The sequence below is a fragment of the Gymnoscopelus microlampas genome, assembly GCF_963454915.1.
Source record: "Gymnoscopelus microlampas genome assembly, chromosome: 13".
NCBI lineage: Eukaryota > Metazoa > Chordata > Actinopteri > Myctophiformes > Myctophidae > Gymnoscopelus > Gymnoscopelus microlampas.
In genome coordinates, this window is record NC_139950.1 from 15,663,910 (window position 1) to 15,680,892 (window position 16,983).

The following is a 16,983-nucleotide window of genomic DNA, read 5'->3' on the forward strand; positions in this document are numbered from 1 at the left end:
TGCCAATAAAGCTCAATTTAATTGAAGAGAGAGAGAGAGAGAGAGAGAGAGAGAGAGAGAGAGAGAGAGAGAGAGAGAGAGAGAGAGAGTGTGTGTGTGTGTGTGTGTGTGAAAGAGAGTGTGAGAGAGAGAGAGAAAGAGCGCGCGAGCGAGAGCTGCACACACAGTGCTCTGTGTTTCTCTCACATAGCTGCTCTCAGTGTCAGTAGTATCTCCACAGTGAACGGGCTGACGGGTGAAGTAGCGCATTAACTGGTGTCCATACTGATGGGAGTCCCTCTGTAATAACAGAGGCTGCTGGACCATTCTAACAGGACGGGGCGCAGTGGAGCGCACTGGATACTATGCATGTCCTCCTCCGCGGACTGGTTACTATTAGCGACAAGTAGCGACAGCTGTGTTGCCATTGGGATTATAATTGGGAGGCTTCTTCACCAAGTCCTATAGGATTTAATGTGCGTACTTTAGGAACTACAAACATGGTAAGAAATGTCTCTTTTTCTATTTGTTGTGTTGTGTCGTGTCTTTTTGAGCGCATTATATTGCGCTGCAAACAGTTCACGACACGTTGTCTTCGGCGCCCCAGCGCTAAAATGTTTGATATTGTTGCCGCGTAAAAGAGTCATGTTTAGTGATTGCGCAGTTCTTTCGGAACCTCCAAATACTAAAAAAAGGTATACAGAGGGTGTCGAAAGGGACTGGTGGTGATTGTACAGAAGCTGGACGGACACCATCTCGTAGTGTATTCATTCACTGTATAATATCAGGAGGTCCCAGCTGGGTCGTGATCTTAATAATCAGCCTGTTTGAGTTTCTGTAACCTGCTAGTGTTTCATTACCTATGGTCCCAACTGTTTGTGTCTCTGCCTGCCTGCCTGTCTGTCTGACTGCCTGCCTGCCTGTCTGTCTGTGTGCAATAATCTCCTGTGGAGTTAAAGCACAGGCAGTGCATCATCGGTGTGGTTCACTTTGGATTAAGGATGATGATGATGATGATGATGATATCCCATTAATGCCACATGCCAGTAAACTACAGCTGCTGCTGGTTGGTCCACATCAACACAGGGACAGTTGTCATCACATAGCCTACTACAGTATGATTGAAGAATAAGAATATCTCTTGTTCCAATCTCACAAACCACAGAATAAGAATAAGAATAATTCCTTAATAAGAATATCTATTTTTCCCGTCTCATACACTGCAGTATAATTGATGAATAAGAAATCCTTAATAAGAATATCTCTTCTTTTTTCATCTCATACACCACCTTGACAAAAGCTATCAGCCTTTAACTGTTTGCTGAGCCTTGACTTCTCATTTAGGCTACTACCTGTGATGTGTCTTGTTTAATGCCAATATCAATTTACTATCGTCTAGATAATTGACATGCTGCAACTTGCAGGTGGTAGCTGTTGCAATTGCGAATCAACTTGTATTTCGATTTAAAGCTTTGACAGAAAGCCTTTTTTGTATGAATGTTTTTGGTCCTACAGCCTATTGAAGCTATTTTCCAGGAGTTCCCCTGTCCTGTTCCACACCACACACTGTACTGTGGCATAATGTGTTTGGACAACAAGGTTACAGATGATGAGAGAACACTAGAGTGCAATTTTCTTGCCTCCACACACAGTCAGTGGCTATAATAATATGACCTGTTTGTGACACCTGATTATTTGCTTTGTTCTGAGAGTCACTGGATATCTCATAGTCAGTTGTTCATGTCAGGTAATGTTTTAACATGATGTTATTATCTTCGCCAGGCCGGAATGGCCGGGAGGCGTGGATAGTTTATTTTTGTTGTTTGTTTTCACCCCGGTGTGTCTGTCTGTGTCTGTCTTTGTGAGTCTGTGAACAGCTAATCTCTAAACAAGACAGAGCTAAAGGCAACTTCACTTCCACCCATAGGGGGCACCACACATCTTACAAATGTCAGTTTGTTGCCAATGAGCATGTATCATGAACTCAACATCCAATCATACCCTAATTGGAGTTATGTGTCCTCCATAGAGGTCACCTTCAAAACCGCTTTCACTTCTGCCCATATGGGCATTGGGGAGCCACAAATGCAAACAGTTGCACCATCTGTTGTACAAACTCGTATTATCCCCCACAGCTTCCTTGTGTCCTGACTCCTGACTGCTGGGTAGGCGAACAGGCCCGGCAGAGATCTGTGCTCAGAGGAGCACACCTTTATAGTAGCCTATTTAATGTAATCTAATCTAATAGGTCATCTACAGTATTTGGGCTATAGTAAATATATGCATCTAATGTGTGTTGTGGACATAAAGTAATTGTTGAACTTATGAAAAAACGCTCTGTAGCAACAGTGTTGTGCCTGAACGCGTTCAATGAACGATCGTTCATGAACTCGTTCGTATTTTGGGCGAACGTGAACTGAACGTACTGTATATCCGCTAGATGAACGTTATTGTGAACGCGTTCATTCTGGCGTTTGTGAACGGCGTTCTCTCTTCGTTCAAACTTCGTTCAAGAGTGTCCCAAAATTCCATGGTTACATCGGTTTGTCATGTTGTATTTCATCCTATTCTGTGTTTCCGAGGCGTCTCGAACGCACCATCAGCCAAAAAAAGAGAAAAGCAAGGCGGCGTCTCACATTCATGTGCGCAGCGCGGAGACCGACTCCGAGTGAACAGTCTCATTGCAGCGACAGCTAGTGAACAGCACAGACAGTTACGGCCACTCGGCCAGGGCGAAGAGCTGACACTTTATCCGCTCTGCGAAGCTCATTTCCCGGCCACAAGCATTTGGAAGTTGACTTGTGTCTCTTCCAAAGTATCGGTGTTGTTTCTTTGGCTTCACTGCCGACAAAATTAACTTGAAGCTGGGCTGAATTAATAAAGTAAACACCGCGGAACGGCGAAATGAGTTTGGGATGTTACAACAACATGTCCGGACCGTGGCTGATGCGTCGTGCACCGTAGCCTACAGCCGACTTTAGGACGGTAGCCCCGGCCCCCGAACCTCTGAATGAACGTATTGTAGTCTGGACGTCCGACCCGACTTTATTTTGGCATTAAAAGTGGACTTCTGCACCTGGCTTTTGATGTTAACAGTGTCATACACTCACTTTGACAAGCCCCCAGCCCCCCCGCCAAGATGAATGAAAAATTAAAACACCATTACATTATTATGCATTACATTAGTATTAACCACATGAACCCCAGATGGGAGGAACATAAGCCAAAAATAGCCGATCTACAAGCTCACAACGTGTTGCAGCGCGACGCGTTGTGAGCTTGTAGATCTGCTATTTTTGGCAGAGAGAAAAAAAGCGTCCAAGAAAAGTAGGCCTCCCACCAAGATGAATGAAAATCTTTAGAAAATAGCAGATCTACAAGCTCACTGTGTCGCACCGTGACCTGTTGTGAGCATAGAGGTATAGGTTGTGAGCTTGTAGATCGGCTATTTTCCAATAGCCAAAACTTAAATAGGGCTGAAGTGATTCATGTATTTGCAAAATCTACATAGTAACTAGTAACTTCAGTTTTCAAATAATTAAAAATAAGTACAATATTTGCCTCTGAGATGTAGAGTAGAAGTAAGTAAGTACTGAAAACTGCTAATACTCTAGTAAAGTAAAAGTACCTCAAAATTGTACTTAAGTACAGTACTTGAATAAATGTACTTAGTTACTTTACACCACTGGAAATAATAAATATAGGGTGCTTTGTGTATGTACACCAGAGAGGATATAATGTATAAGAAAATTAAATAAATAACATTGGTTTTATAATGTATTGGGTAAAAAATAAAAGTATAGTAATAATAATAAATAATAGATTCGGATGCATCCTGCTCCATATACAATACAATACAATGCACTGCTTTTCAGTTAATCATTCAAGTTTGAGACAATAAAAATATGCGATTAATAAGCGATTAATCGCGCGATTAACTACACAAATCATGCGATTAATCGCGATTAAAAATGTTAATCGCCTGACAGCACTAATATATATTGAAAAAAAAGAACGAAAAATAACTGAACTAGTTCATTTTTTGAACCATGAACTTTAGTTCAAAATTTTTAATTATGAACTGAACTTTGAACTAGTTCATTTTAAAATTTGTGAACTGAACTTTGAACTAGTTCATATTTTAAGTGAACTTTCCCAACACTGTGTAGCAATGATTACTATCAGAATATAGTGCTTTAACCTTTTAACAAAATACTTTTTGTTTTAACCGAAAAATATCACTTACCCTACCTTTATGAGTTCCTATTATCTTATGCGTGTTCTTCATCTATTTGATTTGACAGTAATGAGCCAAAACAATCACTTTGTAGTTAATCACCTTGCAACATAGAACATTGTTTAGTCTGAGAAATGCATTGAAGCTTTGCAACCTTGGCGTTGTCTACTTTTAGTTCTATCATTCAGCTATTAAATAGAAGTCTATGGACGTTTTGCATGTATGTAATGTATGTAACATAGCTTAGTTTACATAAAAAACAAGATGTTTTACTACTTCAGTGGCTGATAACTCCTGGTATAGAGGGGCATTATGGGTAAAACATGTACTTATTTTGTTATGTAAACACAAGGTAAAGTTACATACTGTAACTGTGCCCTTTAAAGAGAATCTGAAGCCTTGTATTATTACTAAAAAAATCATATGTTGACAGATTTGAATCGCAATTGCCTGAGGAATATTGAAGTGGAACTCAACAATGAACTGAACGTGCAGAGTTGAACCATTATGCAACGTCACATTGTTTAACCCTTTCAGACCGGGAAAGAGTCTGTCATTTTTTAGGTTTCTTTGGGCTATTCAAAAATAGCAGATATACCAGCCATAGCGCGGCACCGAGTGCCACGCTATGAGCTTGTAGATCTGCTATTTTTTTTAAATCGTGAAAATTTGAGCAAATCTTTCAATATGTATATTTTTCAAAGCAAACATTTGTAACTCAAATCTTTGCTTCTGGGGGATTCTACAAATGTCTTCTAAATCTTAACAGTTTTTTGAAAAAAGAAAATGATGTTGCTATAATCAGTGGTTCTCAAACTTTTTCATGTCAAGGACCCCCAAAGAATTATATGAATTTTGGCCGCGGACCCCCATCTCAAAATATTTTGTTCCAGGGACCCCCAGAAGTTGTAAGAAGAGTCAAAAATGTTTGCTTTAAAAAATATATATTCAAAGATTTGCACACATTTTCACGATTTTTCAAAAAATAGCAGATCTACAAGCTATCTACAATGACACAAATGCGTTCTCGGTCTGAAAGGGTTAAGACCATGCTTTTAAGCCATTGATTAACCTGGCACTTTACACTGCTTTGTGCCAAGGGGGATATAGATACTGATTGATACCAGGCCTTTAAAGCTTGAGGACCCCGTCGTGAAAAGGTGTTTACCATTTTTATGGCCGGGAAGGGAGGACAGGGGAGCTCAAGGCGTCTCCTGCTCAAGTATTAATAAGGTGAACTAAAGTGGATATAAAATACGCTGATAACTGAACCGAACCAGAAGGCATGAATTAGGCAGAAGTGGAATTAATGTCCAGGAATAATTGAGTGGCTCCTCCATGCCTAAAGATGGTTACGGGAAGCCTGGAGGGCACGGGTGGTGCACACAGGTTGGACAGAAAATGAGACTAATCAGCCCAGCGGGTGTTCTAGTCTCCACTTGATGTTCTGTAGATAGATACTCATTGTAGGTGCTGCGGCTTGTTAAGCCATTAAAACCGGGAAAGCATCTGTGTCATTTTAGATTTTCACCACTTTAACCATTATTTTATACTTTTGACTATTCAAAAATAGCCGATCTACAAGCTCATAGCGCGTCACGGCTATGAGCTTGTAGATCGGCTATTTTTTATTTTATATTTTACATTTTTTAACTCAAATCTTTGTTTCTGGGGGTCCCTGGAACAACATATTTTGAGATGGGGGGGGGGGGTCGGCGGCCAAATTATACATTATACGTTTTGGGGTCTTTGACATGAAAAATGTTTGCGCACCACTGATATAGCAAGCAACATAAGGTTTTTAGAAAACTGTTAGAAGACATTTTTGGAATTGGCCTCAAATCTTAATGGATTAAGTATCTGAATGGCTTCCCTTGAAATCCCACCTTAATTCCGTAACTTAAGTTTCAATATTTAAATAATGCTTAGCAAGCAGTGCACGATTCTTTTTTAGGTGCTGACCACGTGCATTGTGATCGCTGTGGTGGCTAAGTAGTTTACATTGTGTTCATTCATCACCTGTTCATTATATGAAGTCACACCACCAGGGAGATGAGTGTGATAAAACCCTAATTAAACCGGATCGCGACACTCCCACGGGTGCTTAATGATCCCGTCTTTGTCTGTTGTTGCATCAACACCTGTGCACAGGGGACACCGCTGCATGCAGAGATTGTTGATCTGAATACTCTTGGGGGGAAACAAGCACAAGAAAAGTACTACGATGATGTCTGCAATTCTCAGTCAAAACTGTAGACCTTTGCCTGCTGTGTGTGTAGTCTACAAGTCTGGAAAGTGCTGTTGCTCGAGTGTGACTTCCCTAGTGTGTCCATGTTGTACCTTGTCAGTAGTCTAGCATCAGTCAAGTATTTCTTTTTTTGTTGGCTTGTCGCAGCACCACACAGAAATTCATTTCTGATTCTGATCTTCCAATTACAGTGCACCAGTGGTCATTCCTAACATTGTTGTGAACTTGTGACAGCAAGAATATCCTTCTTTTCGAAAAAGAATGAATGCTTTGAAATAGGGTTGCACGATATGGATCCAAATTAATATCTCAATATTTATGCCAAATATTTCTAAAGATACGATATACAATTTAACCGTTTAAATTTCATATTTTATATTATAAGTGTCGCAACAGTATTCAAAAAACAGCATAATAACATGTCAATATCACTCTTAATTTTAAATGCTATTGGGTTCACACACTTGTTATTTGATATTCTAATTCAGAATTGAACTGGCTTTCAACAAGTTTACAAACGGATTGGTGGTTTATTTTCCTAGGCACTGGCTAAAACAAATCAAAGGGATGTTGCTGGCTTTAGCAGTGGACGAGCGGGTGGAATTTATATCGGCTGTATCGTTCCCTTTGTGATATTCATATTGTGCATGTTCACATCGAGATAACGATACGATAACGATATATCGTGCAGCCCTACTTTGAATGGTAGGCTGTCACAACCATGACATTTTACTTAACAATTGATTGTCATACAAATAATTGTGATTCACGTTTTTTTTTTTTTTGCATTGAATATTGAACATTCTGTTTGCCGATACCACAACTACAAGTTCACAACACGATGCACTTGTAGATCGGCTGTTTCTGCTATTTTGGAAAATGTTTTGAAAATATATGGAAATTATCTCAAATAATTGCAATTAGGCGATTATGTAATAATTGGGACTGTCGCGTGGTAACATGGGGAAAGGGCATGTCCTGACTCCTTGCAGAGTTGTTTAAGCGTTGCGATGGTTTCCTCTCTGTTACATCAGTGGTGCCAGAAACATCGGTATTTTTTGGTTGAAGTAGGACAAGCCACGAGGACACAGACACAACATTTCTAAAGGTTATTATTGCACAACAGGCGTGTTCTGGATGTTAAAGTCCCCTGTCTTCTTGGACTTATGAACTCACGTTCAAGTTTCCAAATGGGCGGATGGATATGATGTAATACAAGATATGTCGTTGCGTCTCGCATCACACATTCTAACTAAGTGTTTCACTATCATAACTTACTTATCATCCTGCAAAATGTCACTCTGTGTTCATATGCACAATGGATACCCCAGGGAAACCATTCCAATATTATTTGATAAGACACTCGTGGGTAGCGATGCCTGAAATAATTTCGGTCCGCCTGGGATGGTGGGAGGGAGACTCAGCGGCAGCACTGGGGGAGTTCTCTTCTCTGCTCTTGCCTCTCCTCTCTCCAGCAGCCCCCCTGGTGTTTCAATTTCCACCGACGTTCTCCCACAGATTAGGGGGTGGCTGCTGTGCTGTGTGACGCAACCTATCCTGGCCTTGCACTCACCCCCACAAGTTCTTATGTGGTGGGGGGGGGCACGTACTGCACAAAGTACTCAATTCCTCTACTTGAGTAAGTACAGATACGCCTGGTCAAATATGACTCAGTACTGGAGTACTTGCTTAAAAAAAGAAATACTAAAGTATCCAAAAGAACATTTTGTTTTTAAATACTTATAAGTAGTTTCATAAAGTACAAATGACACATTTTTGCTCCAAGCGAATAGAAACCGCAGGCTTTCTATTCCTGGGAAGTTAGCAGGCTATAATGGAAGCAAATGTTCTCCATGTTAATAACACATCTAAATAAAGAAAATTGAAACTTCTTTTGAAAAATAAAACCTGCCTAACGATTCCCGGTCTGAAGACTTCAGTGTAGGTCTAACTCAAGTAAATGTACTCTGTTACTGCCCACCACTGCGTACTGCACAGTGTGAGAGTGCCATTAACCGATCAGTATCTCAGCATCAGATTCTCAGAGATAGTAAAAGTCTCCGCTCGCATCTACACCACCTGTGGTGGTATCAAACGTGGAACATGGGGATCATTAGTGCTGCATCAGTGGGAGGGGCAGCATGCAGTGCAAATGGCAGAGCGGATGAGATGGGGGCGGCTAGGGTTCACTTTCAGGTGTCTTCAACGCTTTTCTTTTATTCAAACCTTTGCTGAGCAGGCCTGGGAATCGATCGGGTTTTATCTGATACCATTTTAACTACTTTAACCATATTTTATATTTTGGCTAAAATTGGAAAAATGTTGAAATCTTTGAATATATGTGTGTGTGTGTGTGTGTGTGTGTGTGTGTGTGTGTGTGTGTGTGTGTGTGTGTGTGTGTGTGTGTGTGTGTGTGTGTGTGTGTGTGTGTGTGTGTGTGTGTGTGTGTGTGTGTGTGTGTGTGTGTGTGTGTGTTTGTGTATCAAATTGTGCTGCAGTTTAAACTTTTCCATAGATGGCTTCATAGACCTTTGACAGCACTGTCTATCATCAGTGTTGTCTTAATGTTTTCTAGTTTATTTTATTATTTACACATTATCTTTTCCATGAATATGTCGGATTCATGTTTGTGTGACCACTTAAACCATCAATACTTCGTAAACTTGATCTTTGACTCTGTACTTGGTCTGCTCTTTTTTTCCCCCTCCACACAAAAATAGCCGATCTACAGTACAAGCTTGCGTCGCAGGCTCGCAGTGTGACGCTTGTGAGCTTGTAGATCTGCTGTTTTTGGCAAATTGTCTATTCAGAATAGAGATGCTAGGGTTCAAGTTGTTAATGTAAACCCTCTGTTGAAGACCCATTCTTTAGGCCACTGTTCCTCAATGTGGGGTCTGGGGATCAACAGGGGTCCAGATTATAGCCCGACCGATATCGGTCGTTATAACTTAATTTACATAGCATAATAATTTCCTGTGCTCCTGATACTTTGGATGATAATCTTACCATGGTTTTATCAGCCATAGCTTCCAAAACTGAAAGTGCCGTCTCAAAACATGACTTTATTTCATAAGCTTGTGTTGTGGACTGGAGTACACTACTGTGGTGGTTCTCAAAGTGGGGTCCGGGGACCCCCAGGGGTCCTTGAGGGGGTTCCAGGGGGTCCCCAGCTACTTGATGGATAGTAAGGAAGCAAATGGACCCTTATGGGTCTGTAACTCTGAGAGTGTACAAATGGAACTGTACACTCTCAGAGTTAAATTAACATGGATGTTACAATATACATTGGGGTCCCAGAGATAGACATGCCAACGGGGGTCCGTAGCCTAATGCATATCAACCTGGGGGTCCTTGAAATTAAAATGGTTGAGAATCAGAGACGTAAACATCTTCTGTTATGGGGGTCCCTGGCGGGCTAATAAGTGTCAATTTGGTGGTCCTTGACAAGAAAGAATTTGAGAACCACTGCATTACTGTATGCAGAATGAGGACTGCATGGTCCTATCATGCTGGTACTTTTACTTTGAATTTCTTGCATAGACTGCATGACCTATCAGCATGTTGACACGCTTTGGCTGCATGCTCTAATAACTGCTTTATTATTTTCATGTCAGTTTGGACAGTGTGGGCCGCGTCTGATTTGTGTTCCCAGTCCGTCCCTGTGCAAACATAATTAACAGGAGGCGTTCTCTCAGCGTCCTTTATCGGAGCCATACAAGGTTTTCACCCGACAGCGACGTTATCACTATAGCCCAATGTAGAAGGACGAAGGGAAGCAATTCTCCTTCTACTTTAACCCATTAAGACCCTGAGGCCGATTACAAATCATGAGTTCTCAAACTTTTTTGTGCCAAGGAACCCCAACATGATGTATTTGGCTGCGTGGTCCCCCCATCTGAAAATGTTTTGTGGCAGGGACCCCCAGAAGATTTGTTATTCAAAAATTCTTTCAGGATTTACAAAAATGATCAAAAATAGCAGATGTACAAGCTCGCAGCGTGGCATGGAGTGACGCGCGGTGGAGCTTGTATATCCGCTATTTTTGAGAATGACCGTTCTAAATCCTAAGAGTTTTCTGAAAAACATGTTGCTATATAGTATATAGCTCATAAACAGAAACAAGGGTCTTGCGCACGGAAGGATGAAAACTGAGGCTCTCTTTAGAAGAAGATCCTCTTCTTTTTGTTCATGAACTTTCATGCTGGCCTCTCGCTCCTGTTTTCAGCCCTTATAGTAACTTAAGCCTTCAGTTTAGAGCACAACTTCCCTACCTCCTTCGCTATATTATAACAAAGATCTAAAATGACACAGATGCCTTTCCCGGTTTTAATGGGTTAACGCTGAAGAAATGTTTTCAATTGACATTTCTAAGACGTACATGGCCATTTATGTGGAGGAGAGGGCATTCAAGCCAGTTAGCCAGATAACTGATAATTAATTTAGCTTACAGTCTGAAAGAGCCTTTTCTATATTGCAGAGGGAAGCCCCGCAGTTATTCGACTCTGTGTCGTTGCCTTGCTCCGCCCCCGTCCATCTCTCTTTTATCTAGTTGTGAATGATCAAGACATCTTGGGCTGAGACTGGAGTGTTCGTTATGAATAATTGAATACAATGAACACAATAACTATACACAGGAGGGAGGTCCTCCACGCCACCCCACGTCCTCGACATGCCAATGTCTTTTCTCGGAATTCGAGAAAGAGAGCAAAACATAAACAAAGCTATAATCTCCAAGGCTAAAAACACAACTGAGTAAAGTATTGATTCCCTCTTAAGAAACAGACCTTGAGCCATATGGTGTTATGGGAAAACAAGTCAGTGTTAATGTGCCTTAAGGAGGCGGGAGTAGAAGCATTGGAACACACAGAGGTGCTTTTAAAGAGCCAAAGCCAATGAGGCAAGCAAAGTGTGACTGTCAGTCAGAATGGAGAAGTATAGACTATAGAGTACCTAAGTCCTTCTTCTATCTGTAGTGAGTTTAGCAGTGCAATGGAGAGAATGTGTGTAAAAGGCAGGCATTTGAAACCTAATACTTTATAGGCTATGTTGACCAATATCATGATAGTTGTATTTACTTTTTGTGTGTGGAAATGACCCTGGAAATGAAGAAGTACGTAGTCTACAGTGCCTGCTATCAAGTAAAGCATTTATTTGTATAATTAGCACATTTAATTACGTTTTTGCCCCAGTTTCCAAAGATATTGTGAAAATAGCCGAACTACAAGCTCACAACGCCTCGCAATGCGAGACGTGACTTGTGAGATTGTAGATCGTCTATTTCCCCCCAAAAATCCTCTTTCTTAGGTAATATTTGGCCAATGTTTTTATAGTATAGTTTGTTGGTTACTTTTTATTTTTATTATTATTATTTTATTTTTTTTAAGTTTGCGAATCATTGGTTTAGATTTTGTGATTAAAATAACATACTGAGTAGTATCATCTTTATAAACTTTTACCTTCACTGGGGAGTGAGAAGGAGATGTCTTCAGTCAATTAAAAGTGAAAGAAATCCCAGCTTTCCACGGCACCATTCATAAAAGATGAGGCAGTGCAGTTTTGGTACAGTATTTTCTGCCTGGGAGTTCATACCTGGAGTCCAGCACTTTAATCAATTCCAGCAATTTAATCAGTCTTTCTCCCCTGTTGCTCAGGACAATCCCGTCTTTCGCTATAAAGTAAGAAACTGCACTCGTTATATCCTCTTGCTCCTTTTTGATCCCTTTCCTTATGGTGCCATGGCCATAAAACACAACACAATTGATAGTTTTTTTGGTACAGCCCTGCTGGTGCACACTGGACAAAACGTTGTGGTCCACTAACGTTAACTTTTTTTTCCGATTAGTCACCCCTTAGAGATTTGAATTCATGGATATTTTTTTACCTACCAAAACCGCTGCCGGTCAGCAAATTATTGGCTTGCGTCCAAAAACAAAAAACTATCAATGGGGTGACTAATCGATAGAAAAAAAGTTAATTTTGGGGGTGAACCATCCCTTGAATGTGCTGCATCACTTTTGAGATATCCAAACCACTGCCATATAATTGATGTTGTGTACTGAAACTTCTTTTTTTTATTTTTTTATCAATCATTGGGAAATGATTAATTTCCTCACCTTTGGAGGATCCTGCGTTGCAAATTCACTTGTCACCCTTTCATGCCCATCTGTTCCACAATTTTATTTCTTTCAATCTTTCTTTCTTTCCATTACTTTTGCATCACTTTAGTCGACACTTGGAAGCTCACTGTCAAGTTTTGCTGAGTTACTTCCTTGGCCCGCTGGCAGCGTACACAAGAAATGTGCCACTGATTGCTCCAGTGGTTTATGAGATTAGCCCCGGAAACACACACATCAGACCCTCTTCTAGATGGCTCGGGTCCCTAGTGGCACAACATGTACCCAGATGGGGGTCCCCAGCCAAATATATATTAATTTGGGGTCCTTGACGTGAGAAAGTTTGAGAACCACAGATAATACCGTATGTGCCAATCAAACAATCATTCAATCAATCAACTACGATCATCATCATTGATCGTTAAAGCCCAATCTGTGTCAGTATTTGGTAAATAAAGATGAACTGGCAGATAGTGCAGTCATTTATCATTGGCATATATATCCCAACTCCCCAGGTGACAGGGTTTTAGCTGTCTCGGCTTTGTGGGCAGAGTTTTGGCAATAGTGTGTGGAAAAGGCTTTGAAGCGGAGAATAATGAAAGGCCTTTAAGGGAATTAATCACATCTGTTGAAGATCACATTGCCTTTTTACACGCTCTGAAAGTTACGAGCTACAGTACAGTCAAGCACACGGAACGCTGGTGTGCGCGTATTGTACGCGCACGCACATGCACTTCCTCACACGTACGTGCATGCATACAAATGCACTGACACACACGTGAGAGCGCGCACACACACACACACACACACACACACACACACACACACACACACACACACACACACACACACACACACACACACACACACACACTCACACTAGAGCCTTCATTAGCTCTTCAGTTGTCTGTATAACGAGGCATGTGGGTTCAAAGAGTCATTGAGCCATCTAACAGCACAGTAGCGGCTGTATTGTCTATTATCTGTCTGTGTGTGAAGGCTGCATTGAAGATATCGGCGCTAGCGTCCTGTGGAAAGCTTGTATATCCAATTGAACCGTTGCTTTCCAGGAAATGGGGGGGGGGGGGGGGGAAGAACCTGTGTTCCAATGGATCCACTGTAGTTATGATTATTTAGTCACAAGCTCTTGTTAATAATTTTCATTGATTTAATATGTATAAGACCATAGGCAGACTTAAACAAATTCAAAAAGAGACGATCTACAAGCTCACGTGTTGCATCGCGTCGTGTTGTGAGCTTGTGGAGCGGCTGTGTTTGATACTTTAGTGTGACACTTGTAATATGACGGAAGTAGGGCATTCAAATATGAAATATGGAGATACATGGTTTCTGCCCGACAGCAACAATATGCGTCTGAAGTTAATGGGATGAAGGGTCACTTCTGAGCTACTGAACTTGTCTAGCTTGTAGGCAGCGTCCTTCATGTGGCGTCCCTGCAGCTTTTTGAAGAATTGCTGTGTGACATGGCTTCAAATGGAGCACTAGCTGCTCGCCAGGGTTTTGTGTGTGTGTGTGTGTGTGTGTGTGTGTGTGTGTGTGTGTGTGTGTGTGTGTGTGTGTGTGTGTGTGTGTGTGTGTGTGTGTGTGTGTGTGTGTGTGTGTGTGTGTGTGTGTGTGTGTGTGTGTGTGTGTGTGTGTGTGTGTGTGTGTGTGTGTGGAAAACAACCCCATCCTTTTCAACACAAATGGCATAAATGGCACCTCTGGCTTTTATGCCACCATTCTCTATTGATACTTTTCATGCATTCACACACTGGTGTTCCAGACTAGCATGTGACACTGGTTTGCACAGTGATGCCACTGTTTGTCAGCTAGTGGTAGTCATGTATTGGGCTGTCACCATCATGAAATCTTACTTGACGATTAATTAATTGGCTATTGCAGACTTATGGTGCATAGAAAGCACATAAAATTAGAGAAATATAATAATAATACTACTAATAATGATAATAATTTTATAACCACAATTGTATAGTGTGGTGGTGTTTACCTGCAGAAACACACTGTCCGCTCGCTGTATTTTGGTGTTTTCACTGTTCATGTTCATATTTTGATTGCCCAAAAAACGTCCCCGTCTACCAAAACAAACAGTAAAAACACCAAAATACAATGAGAGGGCAGTGTCTTTATGCAGGTAAAAACACCACCACACTACTCCAGTGGCTGACTGCTGGTATAGAGGGAAATGATTGGGCACAATGTTTTGTATTTATTGTTTTGTCATGTAAACACAGGGCAAAATGATATACTGTGCCATTAATAAAAATAAAAAAAGACACAAACAATGAAAGTCAAGTAGTAGTAGTGCCACCAGTTATTTAGTAATTTTTTTATTTGAGTTAAAATGCATTATTTTACGCTTTGGCTATAAAAAAATAGCAGATATACAAGCACATAGCGTGGCACCGAGTGCAGCGCTACGAGCTTGTAGATCTGCTATTTTTGAAAAATCGAGAATATTTGTGCAAATCTTTGTATATATATATATATATATATATATTTTTTTTTAAAAGCGAACATTTGTAACTCAAATCTTTGCTTCTGGGGGTCCCTGGAACATAATATTTTGAGATGGGGGTCCGCGGCCAAATACATATACATTTTTGGGTCCTTGACATTAAAAAGTTTGAAAACCACTGACAGCAACATACTTTAAAAAAAAAGGATTTAGAAGACATTTTGTAGAATCTCAGTCTCAGGCCTTAAGGACGACTTCACCGATTTTCAACCTATCTTCATATAATTGGTCCTCACTAATACTCATGATAAAATGGTACAATTTTTTTCTACTTGGTCTGTGTCTCATAGGAGGGCTGTGGACAGTCCAGAAACCCGTCTACCAGTGACATCATCGTTAGGCATGATTTTTTTTTCCAACAAGATTTCACATTTTTTATTTAGATTTGTATTAACACGAGAACAATGGCTTCTTTTATTGCATTGCAACTTTCCAGGAATAGAAAGCCTGCAGTCTCTATTAGCTTGGATTCCCCATTGATGATGTCACTGGTAGACGGGACTCTGAACTGTCCACAGTCCTCCTCTGAGACACAGACTGAGTAGAAAAAAATGGCACCATTTTATCATGAGTATTAGTGAGGACCAATTATATGAAGATACGTTGAAAATCGGTGAAGTCGTCCTTTAATAGGTTAAGGCTAAAAGGATAACACAAAAGTCCTGGGGACCATCAGTGTGGTTCTATGTGTTCAATTCATCAACAGACAGATTTATAGTCACACATGCCACCAAATTGGTGGCAGTATTGGAACCTGCCAAATTAAGTCACAAACATGAGTGGCCGTCTGAGTGGGCGACACCAAATGATAGCGCAAACCTGGTGGGCACGCAGGCAACCTTTCCAGAGTGGAGATCAGGTTGATGGGGAATAATTTAGCAACACATTTTTGGTCGTTATGCTTTGAGGAGATTTTAAAGGTTGTTTGTGCATGAGGGGGGGAAGTGACAAGAGCTCTTGAAGGCTTCTCCAGTGTATTAAAGAACCCATTTATAAAATGCCATATGCTGTACTGTGGGTATTACTCACATCCCAAGGTTGTTGTTTTTTTAATCTTAAATCCTCGGCTCTTCTGAAAAGAAGTGAAGCCTATTTTATTTTCACAGCGGCTAGGGGTGGGAATAATGTGTCAATATGGTTAATAGTAAGATAAAAAAGATCAAGTACCAAGGTTCTTCATAGCTATACATGTCAACACTACGTTGTGTTTGGGTACATACAGGGTTTTTTACATTTTACATTTGAAAAAAGCTTGACAAATTGGGGAACATTTCCAACATAGGGATGGATGCCAGGGTTACTGTGGTTAGTTTAATTGTTCTAATGGGAGATTATCAAACATTAACATAGTCTCTGTCAGGGTGTAAACCTCATATGTCCAAAACTGTTACTTTACAGGATTCAAATCCCAAAATAGCAAAGGTAGCAGATCTACAAGCTCGAAACGCGTTGCTTTGCGGATCTGCTACTTTGGATGCTTTTGTGTGTGATCGTATGATCAAGTAAGGCCGTTAATTTACGAGAAAAAAAAACACAAAAAGTTAGAAACGGAGATAAGAGGTTTCTGCCCGACAGCAACTATATCAAACATATCAGTCTAAATTTCCCAAATGGAAATGGATGTATATAATTCTTTTATGTATATATAAAAGAAATTAACGACCAGAGGGGTGATATCAAAAGCAGAGGCATATCCCCCTCAGCATATCCCCCTCAGCAGATCCAACCCTGGGTACTGGATATCGTCTGTGTGTGGCAGAAACCGAATACTGTATCTCCATATTTCAACTTTTTGTGTTTTCTTGTCAATTAATGCCTACTTCAGTGTACAAAAGTGTCACACAAAAGTAGCAAAAAACAGCCAATC

At 40.6% G+C, this 16,983-nt stretch overlaps 1 protein-coding gene across 1 annotated transcript in view; it reads left to right on the forward strand.

The window, feature by feature from the left end:
- Window positions 1-359: 359 nt before the first annotated feature.
- LOC311059381 (protocadherin-15-like) overlaps window positions 360-16,983 on the forward strand; it is a gene marked incomplete at its 3' end in the record, with an annotated part of 341,810 nt that continues 325,186 nt past the window's right edge. The window contains exon 1 of the mRNA XM_084077261.1: window positions 360-482. The remainder of the gene's footprint in view (window positions 483-16,983) is intronic.